Source organism: Lemur catta, chromosome X (genome assembly GCF_020740605.2).
Source record: "Lemur catta isolate mLemCat1 chromosome X, mLemCat1.pri, whole genome shotgun sequence".
In the NCBI taxonomy this organism is placed as follows: Eukaryota; Metazoa; Chordata; class Mammalia; order Primates; family Lemuridae; genus Lemur; species Lemur catta.
The window spans coordinates 56,301,005-56,318,029 of NC_059155.1; the positions used below are offsets into that span (position 1 = coordinate 56,301,005).

General features: G+C 37.0%; 2 long non-coding RNA genes across 2 annotated transcripts in view; both read left to right on the forward strand.

Moving 5' to 3' along the window:
• The window catches only part of LOC123628525, a 31,201-nt gene that overhangs the window by 2,397 nt on the left and 11,779 nt on the right, over positions 1–17,025 (forward strand). The gene's annotated exons all lie outside the window — the stretch shown is intronic.
• On the forward strand, positions 5,529–15,702 carry LOC123628526. Its single transcript, XR_006731683.1, has 3 exons — positions 5,529–5,578; positions 11,091–11,147; positions 15,692–15,702. It is a non-coding gene; the product is annotated as an uncharacterized LOC123628526 (long non-coding RNA).

The following is a 17,025-nucleotide window of genomic DNA, read 5'->3' on the forward strand; positions in this document are numbered from 1 at the left end:
AAGGGGGGAGGGTGGGAGTGGGTGAGGGATCAAAAACTACCTGTCAGGTACCATGTACACTATTTGAGTGATAGGTACTCTAAAGTCCCTGACTTCACCACTATACAATTCATCCATATAACAAAAAACCACTTGTACCCCCTAAATCTATTAAAATCAAAACAAAACAAAACACAGACCACATATAAAAGATACACTAGGTGGGCTCGCATCATCTCCAGAAGGAATGTAGAATGGTGGGAAGGATTACAAGACCACAAGTCAAAAAAACGAGTAGGTTTTCAATAAATATTTATGACTAGGATAAAAAAGAAAACCACTTTTTGAGGACATATTCCATTTTATAAACTGAGGGAGAAATACAAAAGCATATTAGAGAGAAATCAATCTGCAATTTTAAATTTGCCACAGAAAAACAGAACTGTAAGATAATTGTGATGGTTAATTTTATGTAACTTAGCTAGACTATAGTACCAAGTTATTCAATTAAACACTAATCTAGATGTTCCTATGAAGGTATTTTGTGGATGTGGTTAACATCTACAATCAGTTGACTTTAAGTAAAGGAGATTATCCTTGATAATCTAGGTGGGCCTCATCCAATCAATTGGAAGGCCTTGAAAGTAAAACAGGTTTCCCTGAGGAAGAAGAAATTCTGCCTGAAGACTATAGCGTCACGTCCTTCTCAAGAATTTCCAGGCTGCTGGCCTGCCCTACAAAGTTCAGACTTGCCAGGCCCCACAATTTCATAAGCTAATTTCATTAAATAAATTTCTTTTCTATCTACCACTAAAAAAAATAATAATTAATACCCTTCCAAAACTAAAGCACCAGGCCAAGATGAGTTCTCTGGTAAATTCTTCTGAACATTTAAGGAAGAAATTATATCAGTTATCTACAATATCTTTTAGAAGGTAGATGCATAAGGAATACTTTATAACTCATTCTGTGAAGCCATTATTGCCCTGATACCAAAGCTAGACAAAGACATTCCAAGAAAAGAAAATTACAGACCATATGTCTCATAAATACAGATGCAAAAATCCTGAATTTTTACAAATGAAATCCAACAATGTATAAAAGGAATTATATACCATGGGCAAGTGAGATTTATCCCAGGAATATAAGACTGAGTCAACATTTAAAAATCAATTAATATAATCCATCACATTAACAGGCTAAAAAAGAAAAATCACATGATCATATGAACAGATGCAGAAAACGCATTTGACAAAATCCAACACCCATTCATGACAAAAACTCTCAGTAAACTAGGAATAGCGGGGAACTTCCTCAATTTGATAAAGAACATATACAAAAACCTGCAGCTAACATCATACTTAATGGTGAGAAACTAGAAGCTTTCCCACTAAGATCAGGAACCAGGCAAAATTAAAAATTTCTGTTCTGTGAATGACACTTTCAGGACAATAAAAATCTAGATACCTTGGGTTTGGTGATGACTTTTTAGATGCAGTACCAAAGGACTGTTATCCAAAATATATCAATAATTCTTAAAACTCAATATTAAGAAAAGAAATAGGAGGGGCGCAGTAGCCCAGGCCTGTAATCCTAGCATTTTGGGTGATGATGTTGTGTCAATGTAGATTCATTGATTGTGACAAATATACCACTCTGGTGGGGGATGTTAATAGTGGGGAAGGCTGTTGAGTGTGTGTGGGCAGGGGAAGTATGGGAATTCTGTACTTTCTTTTAAATTTCGCTGTGAACCTGAAAGTGCTCTAAAAGATAAAGTTAAAAAAAGTCACATGCCAAGAAATTTTCACTTTATCATATAGGTTATGTTTGAAAGAATTTTGACAGGAGTATGTTTTTAGAAAATTCACAATATCACACTGTAGGGAAGAGACAAGAGTAATGGAGACCTCCTCTCTCATGTAGCGAATAGTATAAACTACTTCATTTGTCATCACTAAAAGGTTTCTCTTGGGAATCTTTGAACATTTCTTTTTTTAATTATTAGAAAATTTATTAGTAAATCTAAATAAATATAAGTATACACAAAATCGTTGATAGGTGTAGCTATCCTGAAATAAGCAGTGCTAATAGTGCAGCATAATACTACACAGTGTAATATTAATGGCAGCTATTTCCCAATTAGTTTAAATGAAATATTAATGAACAGATGCAACTCAGGCACTGTTACTGTAGTCCTTAGTTATCCACAAATGTTGTGTATTAGGAAATAAGGAGTTCTCTTAGATAAGTTATATGCTTCCATTTGCCCTCAGTGTATAAAATGAGGCTCAAAATAATTGAGGGAAGGCAAATATGAATTTTAAAAGTAGGTCTATATAATATTAGCACTTAAGTCTTTTGAATATTTCATGATGAAATATCCATACCCCTTTCTGGAACACTGGAATGTTATTGAATCCTCTCTCTTAGGCAAAATTATTCATGCTGGTGTTTTTAATTTGTTAGATAAAAATAGATCTACTAAACAGGGAACTTAATATTCAGGATCCATGAACATATTAGTCCCCTGGCACAAGTAAATATTATCAACTATGACCATTAAACACCAAGGTGAGTGTTAATAAAATAAGTGGCAGTATGTTGTCAATGTTTCTTAAGTTGTATGTTATAATTCACCATGAGTCAGTATTATTAACACAGTCTAATACTGAGTCTTGCAGCCAAGTCTTTCTTGCAATATTCAGATGAACTTAAATAGAATAGTTCCTCCCACCCTGAAAGTGTTTTGCCCTGAAACTACTTTACCATGTCTATCTTAAATTTGCTATGAGGTCTTTCATTCCCCTTTTCTGAACATGTTTTAGGGATCCTTAATGTATGATCATTTCACTAGGGTTCAGTTTGAGTGATGGCACCATGTGATATGAGTGTGATCTCAGTAGTGGATTTATTTTGGGATGGCAGAGGAATGCAAGCATGACCAGACCCTATGGGAACAGAGAATTGATTTTCCAGTGGTGGACGAACTGTTGCTTAGGACGGATTATAGAGACTATAGAGAAGACACCACCTGTTCATGTGGAGGGATACTTGGAAACTGATCACCAAAAAGAAGCTTATCTCATCGTATTTTGACTCTATTCATAGTTGATATTGGTCCGTGTGAGATTTTTGTACAAGGAAAATATAGCTTTCTCTCGATCTATTTCTGTCTCTCTTGGTCTCTGTCTCTGTCTCTGTCTCTCTCTCTTGCTATATATATGTAAGTGGTAGTGATGATGGAGGACATCTGGACTACCTCTAAGAAAGGAGAAAATTTCAAATATACGACTTAGTGATAGCCGAAAGACATTTCTTAAAAGAGCAGTAGTGATACGTGTTGTCTATATGAAGGCAATTGTAAAATGTGAGGTACATAAAATAACATTATATGCAATGAAAGACAATGATTTGTTAGATATGGTGGAGTACATACTGAAGAGGACCTGAAATAGCCAATTCTAACTGAGAAATAGCAGAAGCCAGTGAGTCAGCCATGGGGTGTGTTTGCAATTTGGATCATCTAAATGTAGAGTTCGAAGTTCTACGAGATAATATGAGGCCAAAGTGAGGACAACCTGCTTTCTGTGAGACCAGTTTAAGAACCAGAACACTGGGTTCCTGGTACCTGAGGTTGTTTCATGAGTCCCTGAGGCAAAGGACAGGTGTGGGGGAACCACTGGGATTCAGGAGGCCTTGACTGTCCTCCCGTCGATAGACATTTACCTTATCTTTTCACATATGGAGTCCGCCAACCATGGCTTAAAACACCAAGTGCTGATGTCTGGATGAGGGCATGGCAACAGCTGAGGGCATGAATATCTGAATGGGTACGTGTGACATTTCAATGTGGGTCACCATCTGCACCATTTGCAGTAGACTGAGAGACAGCCAAATGTGTGGCATTACTGGTGAGAATCTGACAGTGTGGAGCTAGTATTTGTCCAGAGGACACAAGAATGCCCCACTCCTACCTTACACTGCTGCTCTGCCCCCTCCTAGCACTTTCCCTAAAGGAGACATACACACAAGGACCTGGAATGTTTATTTATCGGGCCAGTTTCCACGACCCCTCAATGCACAGCCCTCAGACCAAGTTGGGTTGAAGTACAGGCTCAGGCTCAAGCAGGAAGCGGGATCTCTTCCACTCTCTAATTCCACATCTTTCCACCAGCTGACTCTTAGTGTGCAGGAATGATGGCCCAAAATTTCTAATGAGAAGAAAAGAAAAGGGAATAATGCGAGCCCAGCCTTCACAGGCAGGCACTGGCTCAGCTTACTGCTTTGGTAGTGTAATAGACAGAAGAGCGTGGACATGTCCGACATGCATGGGTGATACCTCACAGTCCAAGGTGATATTGCTCATAGTGCTCCTAAATCTGACCCTTCCCATCAGTCTTCCCTCGTCCAAGGGAGGAGTGAGGAAAGGGTTTAGAAGAGAGTTTTCCCTGGGATGAGGAACATTGGAAAGAGAAACCTGCTCCCACACCCAATGACCTGAAACCATGGATAGAAACTGGTCTGATCATAGAAAAAGTAGGCCATGTGTAAAAAACAATTTTGCTGTTAAAATCTCAAATATATCAAATCTGAAAACTTAAAATGTGGGACTGTTGACAAAAACATATGAATTCACAAAAGGGAATTTTCATTAGAAAATAAAGCAACAAACTCTAACATATTTTAAAGTTTTAATCACAGCATTGACCACATGTTTTAATTGACAACATATAGTTACATTCACAAAATATAGCAGGGTGAGGAATATATAACTTTAAACATGAAGGATAGTGACTTCATAAATTTATTATAACATTTTCATTGTTTAAAAAATCAAGCACTGCAAGAAAATATGAAGGCAGATGTAATAAATTATATCAAATTGCAGCATCCAAAATTAGTCCTAACTGGGTCAAAGTCATTACATAAAAACATCTTTTTATTCACTTATGAAATAAATGCATAGGCTAGTAGGTGGATAGCAAGAAAGAGAGGTAACTTTACAGAAATAAATTTTACAACGATGAGCTTATAGCATACATGCTATTCACATTTTAAAAGTATTAGATTTCGTTTTACTAGACTACGATAAAATAAAGGGAAGGGGAACAAGAATGAGGGGACTCTTTGGTTAATGATTTCTTTAACTGAAAAGATATTGGTTCCTAAAAGATTCCTCCAAAGTTAAGCTAAGAGAATTTAAAAAACAATACAGGTTTGGAACCACAATTATTTTTAGTGGCATGCTAAAATTTATACAAGGTTAGGAGACTCTTCGCTTTGAGAGATGAAATTTCAGGAGGATAGGCCCTTTGTACTTCTGCTACACTCTCCTCTGTCTCTAGATTTTTTTCACATATACTTAGTCATTAAAGTATAAAATATAGAAAGGTATAGAAATGAGTGTACTGCTCCATGAAATTTCACAAAGTGAACACACATATGTAATGAGCACTCAGATCAAAAGGTAGTGTATTGCATAACTCCCTGCAAGCCTCCCCTTACCCGCCTTTCCAATCGTCTCGCTCTCACTCATGCAGGATAACCACAGTCCTCACCTCCAGCACCATGGTCTGCTTTTGTCTGATGTTAAATTTCTGTAAGTAGAATCATACAGTATGGAGTCTTGTGTTTGCCTTCTTTAGCTCAACATAATTTTCTTGTGTTTTATTCATGCTCTTGGGTATGGTATTTATTCAGTTACTATATTGCTACATTGTATTCCATCATATGACTACAGCAAAATTTATTCATTAATTGTATCTATTATGGACATTTGGGTAGATGTTTTTGTTTGGGATATTATGTATTGTGCTGTATAAACAATCTTCTACATATTTTTGGTGATAATTATACTCATGTATAAGGATTTCCCTATTTACCTAGATGTGAAACTACTAGATCATAGGACATTTCATACTTCCAGGTTTATTATATGTTACTAAAGAGACTTCCAAATCGTCATATCAATTTACACTCCCATCAGCTGTGTATTACAGTTCGTGTTTCTCCACAATCACCAAAATTTGGCATTATTTTTTTTCCATTTTAGCCACTCAAGTTAGCACATAGTGGCAATGTCATTATAGGTTTAATTTCCTGATGCCTAATGATGTCAAGCTTGTTGTTACATATTTTTTAGCTATTTGGAATCTTCTTTTGTGCAGTGCCTCTTCTATACTTTTGCCATTTTTCTGTGCCAATTTGTCTGTTTTGTTTGTATTGATTTGTAGTGTTCTTTACACATCCTAAGTAAAAGAATTTTTTTGGAGATATGCATATGTATCGCAAATAGTGTATGCTACACTATGGCTTGCATTTTCACTGTCTTACTAGTATCTTTTGATGAACAGAAATTCTTCATGTTAGCTGTAAATAATAAAATAGAATATTTATCAATTTTTATCCTTCATAGCTTGCATACACACATATATAAACGTAAAAAAACTTTTTGGCCATTTGGGCTTTGCTTAAACATCTTCATTAGGTTACATATAAAACCTTATTTTATTCCTCAAAGTAGAAATATTACAAACCATACTACCTGATTACAATTTAATAAAACTAAAAATTATAAATAAAATGATAAAGCACATACAACCTTCCACCTGGAATTTTTTTTTTAAAGTCTATTTATAAAACTCTCAGGTAAAATGGGAAATGCAAACAAAAATGTTAGGATTTTGAAACAAAAAATAATGAAAAAACACGGCATATGGGAATCTGTGACATACATTTAAAACTGTGATCACAGAAAAAAGTGTCATAGTCTTAGACATTTTCATCAATAAAAATAAAAGAATGGCCGGGCACGGTGGCTCACGCCTGTAATCCTAGCACTCTGGGAGGCCGAGGCGGGTGGGTCGCTCAAGGTCAGGAGTTCGAGACCAGCCTGAGCAAGAGCGAGACTGCGTCTCTACTAAAAATAGAAAGAAAGTATCTGGCCAACTAAAAATATATATAGAAAAAATTAGCTGGGCATGGTGGCGCATGCCTGTAGTCCCAGCTACTTGGGAGGCTGAGGCAGTAGGATCGCTTAAGCCCAGGAGTTTGAGGTTGCTGTGAGCTAGGCTGATGCCATGGCACTCACTGTAGCCCGGGAATCAAAGCGAGACTCTGTCTCAAAAAAAAAAAAAAAAAAAAAAGAAAATAAATTAATTGAATTTCTACCTCAAAAAGCTAAAAACAAAGCTGCAAAATAAAGTAAAAGAAAGCACAAGGAAGGAAACTATAAAGAAAAAAGGAGAAAGTAATGATTTAGAAGAGAGATAAATGTTAGAACTAATTAATAAATCAAAACCATCGATTTCTGGAAAAAGTAAAATAGATGATACACTAGCTAACTTCATTAATAAAAGCAGGGAAATTACAAATATACAATCTAAACTATAAGGGATAATAGTTAAGACAGGCATACTTTTTAAAAATCATAAAATATTTATATTGCTCTATGGATTATAGACAGATGAAATGTATAATTCCTTAGGAAAACATTGTTTATCAAAATTGACTCCATTAGAGATGGAAAGCTTAAACAGACTAATTTCCGTAGAAAGAATAAAAGATAAATTTATAATTATCTCATTAAAAGCACCAAGCCTAGATGGTTTCAAAGGGCGATTTTCCCAGTGTTCAAAAACCAGATAGTCCCAATGCTCCATTAACTGTTCCAGAGCTTTGAAAATTAAGGGAAACCTCATAAGTGTGTTTATGAAGCAACTAAAACACTGATGCTTAAACTTGATAAGGTAGTACCAAAAAGAATCATACAGATAGATAGCACTCAGTCATGTTGTATATCACACAGACACACACATGCAATCTTCATACTAAACCCTTCATCTTTCTTAATGATAAAACACTAAATACATGTCACATTAATACATTAAGAGATCAGGACAAAGGCAAGGATGCCTTCTATCTCCACGACTGTTTATCATTGTCCTGGAGGTATTAACCAATGCAATTAGTTAAATTAATTAGAAGCAAAAAAAGACATATGGACTAGAATGTTTATAGCAGCACAATTCACAATTGCAAAGAAGTGGAAACAACCCCAGCGCCCATCAATACATGAGTGGATTAATAAAATGTGGTATATGTATACCATGGAGTTCTACTCAGCCACAAAAAACAGTGCTGATCTAGCACCTCTTGTATTATCCTGGATAGAGCTGGAGCCCATTCTACTAAGTGAAGTGTCACAAGAATGGAAAAACAAGCACCACATGTACTCACCATCAAATTGGTTTTAACTGATCAACACTTAAGTGCACATATAGTAATAACATTCATTGGGTGTCAGGCATATGGAAGCGAGGAGGAGGGGATGGGTATATACACACATTATGGGTGCAGTGCACACCGTCTGGGGGATGGACAGGCTTGAAGTTCTGACTTGGGTGGGGCAAGGGCAATATACTTAACCTAAACATTTGTACCCCCATAATATGCTGAAATAAAAAGAAAAAAATAATTAATCGGAAGCATAAGAACTCAGAATTAAAACTACCTCTATTTGCAGATGATATGATCATGTACCTGGAAAACCCAAGAGAATCAAGGATAAAGGTTACTCAAACAAGAAACAATTCAATACAATAAATAGGATAGAATTTACCATATAGATCTTAATGGTCTTTATAGAAACAAACACTAGTTAGAGATTATAATTCTATAGAATAAATCCATTTAAAATAGAAAAAGATGATGATAAGGTACTTAGGAATATATTTTAAATTTATTTAGAAAAAAATGTTAGTGCTTGTGAAAGACACAAACTTGAACAAATGGAAAGACTTCAGTTGTTCATGGATAGGATTATTCAATGTAATAAATTTATACTTTTTCTTTAAGTTAATAAATTTCACTCAATCTCAATAAAAATATCAATCAGCATTTCAATGGAGCCAGGCATTTTGATATTAAATTTCATATGGTAAAATAAACATGCAAGAATACCCAAGAAAACACTACAAAACAAAAAGCTACAGCTGGGCATGGTAATGCATGCCTGTAGTCCCAGCTACTTGGAAGGCTGAGGTGGGAAGATCACTTGAGCCCAGAATTTCGAATCTAGCCTGGACAACATAGTGAGACCCCATCTTTAAAAAGAAAGAAAGAAAAAGCCACAAAAGAGGGTGGTCTAGTCTTTTAAGACTTTAAAGACATAAAACACACTATAAAGCCTCTATAATTAAAACTGTAGTGCTACTTCTCACTAAGTCCAATGAACAACAACAATAAAACCAAAGAAGTATTGTAGCACTGATGCATGAAATGAAAGACCAGTGGAACAGAAGAGAATTTCAATCAATAAATAAAAGTATGTGTAAAACTTCAGTATGTGATACAGTTGGCATTTCAAATGGCTTGATAGAAGATCAACTGTTTGATAAATAGTGTTGGGATGACTGGTTTTACTAAAGAGAAAATTAAATCCATACCTGAGGCTATACACAAGAATAAATTCCAAGTGTGGGGGGAGGGATCCACTGGCCCCCATGGTGGGGGCCGAGTGCCATGCTCTTTGCCTCTTTAAAAAAAAAAAAAAAAGAAATTCCAAATAGACCAAGGATTTACATGTAAAAATATGAAATCATACAAATACCAGAGGAACATATGTAAATTCCTCCTTAACCTATGTGTAATGAAAGGCTTTCCAACTCAGACTGAAAATACAGAGGCCATAAAAAATAGATTCATTTGAATTTATAAAATATAAGCTCTATAATTAGATGATATACATCAATATTAGTTGTTTGATTTTTGTAACTGAACTGTGATTATGAAAGAGAATTTCATAGTTTTTAAGGAAATACACAGTAATGTATTTAGAGATAAAGGGACATTATGTTTGCAACTTACTCTTTTTTTTTTTTTTTTTTTTGAGACAGAGTCTCGCTCTGTTGCCTGGGCTAGAGTGCCATTGTGTCAGCCTAGCTCACAGCAACCTCAAACTCCTGGGCTTAAGCCATCCTTCTGCTTCAGCCTCCTGTGTAGCTGGGTCTACAGGCATGCGCCACCATGCCCAGCTAAGTTTTTTTATATATATATAATTTTTTAGCTGTCCAAATCATTTCTATTTTTAGTAGAGACGGGGTCTCGCTCTTGCTCAGGCTGGTCTCGAACTCCTGACCTCGAGCGATCCTCCTGCCTCGGCCTCCCAGAGTGCTAGGATTACAGGCGTGAGCCATTGTGCCCTGCCTGCAACTTACTCTTAAAGGCTTCAGAAAAAAATTATGTGGCTAGATATATAGAGAATTAGAGAGGTGGAGAATAATATAGGAAATAGCATAACGTTAAAATTTGGGGAACCTGGAAGGCATGCATATGGGTCTTTTTTTGTGTTGTTCTTGTAACTTTTCTGTAAGTTAAATTATATCAAAAATTTAAAAATAAATTCAAGGAATAGAGTAATTAAAGAAGAAACATTTGATACTCCAAGGTTATGGAGACAAAACATCCTCATAAAAAAGTGGGCAAAAGACATAAACAGAAACTTTTCAGAAGATAGACTAATGGCCAACAAACTTATGAAAAAATACTCAACATCTCTAATCATCAGGAAAATGCAACTCAAAACCACAATGAGAAATGACTTAATACCAGTGAGAACAGCCTTTATCAAAAAGTCCCAAAACAACAAATGCTGGTGTGGATGCAGAGAGATGGGAACACTTACACACTGCTGGTGGGACTGTAAACTAGTACAACCTGTATGGACAGTAGTATGGAGATATCTCAAAGAACTAAAAGTATTAATAGAAGTACCATTTGATCCAGCAATCCCACTACCGGGTATTTACCCAAAGGAAAAAAAGACATTCTATAAAAAAGACACCCAGGCTGGAATGTTTATAGTAGCACAATTCATAATTGCAAAGATGTGGAAACTACCCAAGTGCCCATCAGCACATGAATGGATTAATAAAATGTATATGTATACCATGGAGTACTACTCAGCCATAAAAAGTGGTGAACTAATACCTCTTGTATTAACCTGTATGGAACTAGAGGCCATTCTTCTAAGTGAAGTATCACAAGAATGTAATTCTTATCTTTTCATTTCTGATTTTATTTATTTGTGTCTTCTCTCTCTTTTTTCTTAGTTGGTCCAGCTAAGAGTTTGTCAATTTTGTGGATCTTTTCATGAAACCAACCCCTAGGTTTGATGATTTTATTTACTGTTTTTCTATTTGACTTATTCTCTGTTTGACTTATATCTGCTGTAATCTTTATTATTTTCTTTCTTCCGCTAATTTTGAGCTTCGTTTTTTCATCTTTTTCTAGTTCTTTCAGGTGTAATGTTAGGTTTATTTAATACTTTTCTTCTTTTTTAATGTAGTTTTTATCACTATAAACTTCTCTCTTAGTACTGCCTTTACATTATTTTTTAAAGACCATGAAAAAGCGTGTCTAGAGGAGAAGGGGATACAAGACATTGCATGTGGAGATGAGAGAGTGGTGACAACCCATTTCAACAACTTACCAGAAAAGGTTTGCTGTGAAGGGCAGGAGATAAGACGGAATAGCTGGTAGGGAAGTATCATCAAGGAAAGGTATTTGTTTAAATAGAGGACAGTGGAGCATAAATGTATGCTGATGTGAGTAACCACTGGAGTAGGACAATTTGAAGATGCAAGAGAAATGGCAATGATCTATCTATGGGAATTAAAACTTTAAAGGTGTGAGAAGTAAAGACTAGATCAACTGGAGATGCCCTGAGTTTTATATTCTTAGTTAAAGACATGCTGATAACCTACATCCCTGTGGATAGCCAAATTGAGAATGAGGGATTGTCAAGGCAGAGATATCCAGAGCGTGAGGGAATGAGGTTTGAAGCACATTGAGATCCAAGCTGAGTAATGGAGTTTACTATGGACTGACAAATTCAAATTTTGCAAAATGTATCAGATTTGGATTACCGTGTACCATAGTATACCATGCTGTGTACCACCATAGTTCTTGGTGTTTATGTGAATGTCTGTGTGTGTTCAGAGCAAGGTGAAGATGTGGATATATCACATTGTTAGGAAAAAAAGAAATCCCTCAAATGAAGCAAATTAAGGAAGGGGACTTTCTTCTTTTCAGGGGGAGAAAAAGGCACTCCCCAAAACAGAAGAAAAGCTATAAACAGGTATTAACCCCAAGTGGAATCTCCCCAGAAGGCCTTATGTATTTTGTGGGAAGCAGAGGATGAGTGATTCTTCTTGGACTCTAACCATATTTAGCCATCATTTCCTATAGTTTTGTTGCACATTATAATTTTATCTAGTAATTTTTCATCCTCTATTGAAGTCATGTATAGTCAATAGTCTTGTGAGTGGTATTTTGGGGGATGTAAGAAATAGAGCAGTCAAGGGAAGCACTGCCTCCCTTGCATCAGCATTCCTCATTGGTCCCTGTCCTTGGGAAACTGGTCCTGGTCATCCAGAGAGAGACCAGCACTCACGTGGATCTGGGATCCCCCTGAGAGGAGTGTGAACCACAGAGGAGACACTGGCAGGGGGATACTCAGGAGTGGGTGTGAGACACTTTGCCTTTCTAAAAGCAGACTGGGCATCTCAAAAAGACCCTGGATGTCAGGAAGATGGGCAAACATTAGCATGGTTCCTCCCAGTGTAGGGCCTGGCTATGGGTGTGGGTTGTTCAGTTGGAGGGAAGATGAAGTTACTTGGATTCTTTGGACTGAGGGTTTGCAGGACATGGGAAATGGTGGGCAGTTGGGTCCCAGGAAATGAGAGTGGGTCTGGATAATTGGACTTTCAGAGACATGCTGGAATAATGGAAATGAAGGTTGTAGAAGTTAGGGACCTAGGAGCAGGTTTTGTGTTTTCTTTCTTCACAAATTCACAAATGGATGCTGTGGGACATCTCACATCCTGCCTTGTACCATGTTTGTCCCACCTCTGAAATGTTGGCTACTCAGGGAAAGTGGACAGAGAAGAGGCCCCTCATTAGATTGGCTGTTTTCCAAAAGCTATAGACTATCATAAATCTCTGGGTGCAATGAGCAATATTTGGGTGATGGGCACACTTGTAGTCATGACTCAAGCATTATAAAAGTGATCCATGTAACCAAAAACATTTGTACCCACTTAATATTTTGAAAAAAAAAAAAAGAAATATCCCATCTCTGAGTCTCCCAAGGCCCTGGTAGAACAGGGGTGGGGCAGGAAGTGGGGATCTTACAAATTGGTCCCATGGTGTGGGCAGGGGTCACCCAGGGCATAGAGGAGAGGACAGAGGGGGGTCTGTCCTGTGTGACTCTGCCAGTGAGGATCAGAGAACTCTTCTGGGGACGGCATTTCTGAAATTGGCCTGGAGCTTACTTTTGTGCCATAAAATTGAGGTTGCTGGAAAACTCTCATACTATAATGCAGGCTGGAGGGTGGAGAACAGAGGGAGGGAGTTGGGATGGAAGGATTCCTAGATTTCGTGGCCATGCTTTGGAAGTAAAACAAATTTTGGGTAAGAAGGTGCCTCAGGGACAAGAAAGCCTCTATCTCCAATCCAAGCAGGTGCATTGTGTGGTTGTAGAAATTCCAGAATCATATTGAACCCCCTGCCTTTCTGTCCTCGTCCACCAAGCAGTGAGGGGAGAGCAGGGTAGAATGAAAGAAAATGTCCTTTTTAATCCCTGAATAGGAGCTGTGAACCTCAGAGGAAGACAGAGCACGCATTTCCCTGTGTTTCTCTTTGTCTCATCCTTAGTCCTTAGACCATTAGTCCCAGTTGCCATGGGAACAACTGAAGCTGAGTGTCTGATGCATTCATTGGACTGTGGGAGAAAAACAGAGTCTGTTTTTACTTCAGTAATCACCTGTTAACCACCTCTTCGGTTTTTGCCATGTTGGATCATGGTAAAACTAGTATAATATTAATACCAAATGTATTCAGTCTACATAAATACGTCACTTGCATTTCTTATACTTTTGCTTAGAATTTTAATTTATTAATCTTACAAGATATCTTCATTGTTTTGTTTAGAAAACATAACATTTTTCTTTGAGCAAAATTATTTTACATCAATAACTATATTGTCAAGGGAAACTTTGTAGTATACCATAGTGGGAATCCAGCATCATTTGTCATAAATGGCAGGTGGCTGTAAAAACAAATTTAAGTGAAGCAAAATATATCACATTATAAAATGATTAAATATGTCTTAAAATTTTAAATGGTTCATCCAAATGTAGCTCCTGAATTCATTTTGTATAGTACATGGGTATAATATTGGTAGATTTTGTCAATGTGAGGTCATCTTCTGTAGCCCAATTTCTTCTGGATGTATGGACAAAATTTAATTTCTGCATTTAAAAAGCTGGTTATACCACTGCACTGACTACCCCTGTAGGAAAACTTACTGGTTGAGAATATGGCCTTCCTCATGCATCCTTTGAGTCATTGTACCTTTTCAAATGATGAGAACTGGTTTGTGCATGTTTTCTGCGCCAGTCCAGTGTACATGGATTCCTTAGTGATCTGGACAGAGGTCATGTTAATTTCTTCTCTAGAACCCAAACCTTGGAGTATTTGGGGAACACAAAGTTCTCAATAAATGTTTGTCAAATATGTTCCCTTGAGTTTTTGCAAATTCTGTTCCTTCTTCCTGGAATATCATTTCCAGAGCTTTGATGACTGATAAACTCTAACTCAGTCCTTAAACTTGTTGCAAGTGCTCCTGATGCCCTCAGAAAGTTATTTTTTCCCTCCTCTCTGTTCTTGTCAGATACTGTCCATACCTCTATCATAAGTATTATTATTTTTGAGGCCTGTCTCTCTCACCAGACTATGAACTTTTCAATAGCAATTACTATTTCTAGTTCATACTTTTGAAAGTTCTTCAATGTTTATAACACCTTTCATTATATTGGATAATGTCACGTGTTGGATCTTCTTTTTCAAACCAGATTGAAAGTTCCTATGGTATAAGGGGGCCTGACCATCCATTGTGCATGTTATATGATGCTTCAGCCATCGGCTCTATCATTAGAGCCCCACTAAGCTCTTCCATAGTCACTAAATTCTGGAGTTTGCCAAAATACAGAAGCCTCAGTTAAGCCTCTTCCTTCTCCCAAGTTTCAATCTCTGGATTCAAGGACTTTGTCATCTACTTTAAAGACTAAGTATGCTTTTTACTGTGTGGGAGAAAAAAAATAGAAGCAATATACCATTGTTTCTTAATCAAAGTGTGTTCTCTGAAAAATATTTCGGTTCAGAAATTATCTTGTTGGCCTCATATCAAATCTACTTTTGGAGAAATTTCATCTAAAGTTTCCCTAAACATCTTTGAGTTCCCTGTGGCAGATGTATTAATAAATGAGGAAGGAGATAGGATGGGTAGGAGGGTGAAGGGAGGACCTGGGAGATAAGAAGTATGCAAGATGATATCTGACCACATTATCCATTCACGCCTCATTGTACTTCTAGCAGGTATCTCCACCCTATCACCACCTAGAGAAGACAACCTAGAGACAAAAAAACCTGCCAGACTCAGCTCATCAACATCCCCATTAGTCACTGAGGTTCAGAAATGTTAGGCTGGTGCAAAAGTAATTGCGGTTTTAGCATTGTTGAAATTTGCCATTTGATATTGAAATAGATTCTTAAATGTGGTTATATCATACATCATTTTAATGCACATTTCTCACTTTATGTTTTTTTGCTAATGACTTATTGCTTGCTGTTTATTTGACATTTATTTTAGAATATGGAAATGATGTTAGACAAATAGCAAAGTTGAGTGATTTTCTTATTCAAGTTCAAAATGGGTTGTAAAGCAGCGGAGACAACTCATAACATCAACTACACATTTGGCCCAGGAACTGCTAACTAATGTACAGTGCAGTGGTGGTTCAAGAAGTTTTGCAAAGGAGATGAGAGCCTTGAAGATGAGGAGCGCAGTGGCCAGCCATCGGAAGTTGACAATGACCAACTGAGAGCAATCATTGAAGGTGATCCTCTTACAACTACAGGAGATGCTGCCAGAGAACTCAAAGTTGACCATTCTACAGTTGTTTGGCATTTGAAGCAAATTGGATTGGTGAAAAAGCTCAATAAGTGGGTGCCTCGTGAGCTGACCAAAAATAAAAAAAATCATTGATTTGAAGTGTCGTCTTCTCTTATTGTATGCAACAGCAACAAACCATTTCTTGATTGGATTGTGAAGTGCAATGAAAAGTGGATTTTATATAACAACCTGCAAATGACCAGCTCAGTGATTGGACCGAGAAGAAGCTCCAAAGCACTTCCCAAATCCAAACTTGCACCAAAAAAAGGTCATGGTCACTGTTTGGTGGTCTGCTGCCAGTCTCATCCACTACAGCTTTCTGAATCCCAGCAAAACCATTACATCTGAGAAGTTTGCTCAGCAAATCAATGAGATGCACCGAAAACTGTAACTCCTGCAGCCGGCATTGGTGAACAGAAAGCGCCCGATTCTTCTCCATGACAATGCCCGACCACACATCACACAACTAATACTTCAAAAGTTGAACAAATTGGACTAGGAAGTTTTGCCTCATCTGCCATATTCACCTGGCCTCCCGCCAACCGACTACCACTTCTTCCAGCATCCTGACAACTTTTTGCAAAGAAAATGCTTTCACAACCAGCAGGATGCAGAAAATGCTTTCCAAGAGTTCATGAAATCATACCTGACATGTACAATGTACACTATCTGGGTGATGGACAGACTTATAACTTTGACTCAAGCAGTACAAAAGTGATCCGTGTAACCAAAACATTTGTACCCCATAATATTCTGAAATAAAAAGGAAAAATAGAAAAGAAAAATAAAGGAAGAAATCCTAAGGGAAATTAGAAAACACTTTGCTATGAGTAAAATAAACCCAAGGTCCTAACTTTTGCAAGATGCAGCTAAATCAGCTCTTAGAAGCAAATAGATAGCTACAAATGCTTGTATTAACAAAGAGGAAAGTTCTCAAGCAGTGTAAATGTTCATGTTAAGACAAAGAAAAAAGAAGGATAAACTAACCCCAAACAGGCAAAAGGAAGGAAATAAGGATTATTAGAGTGATA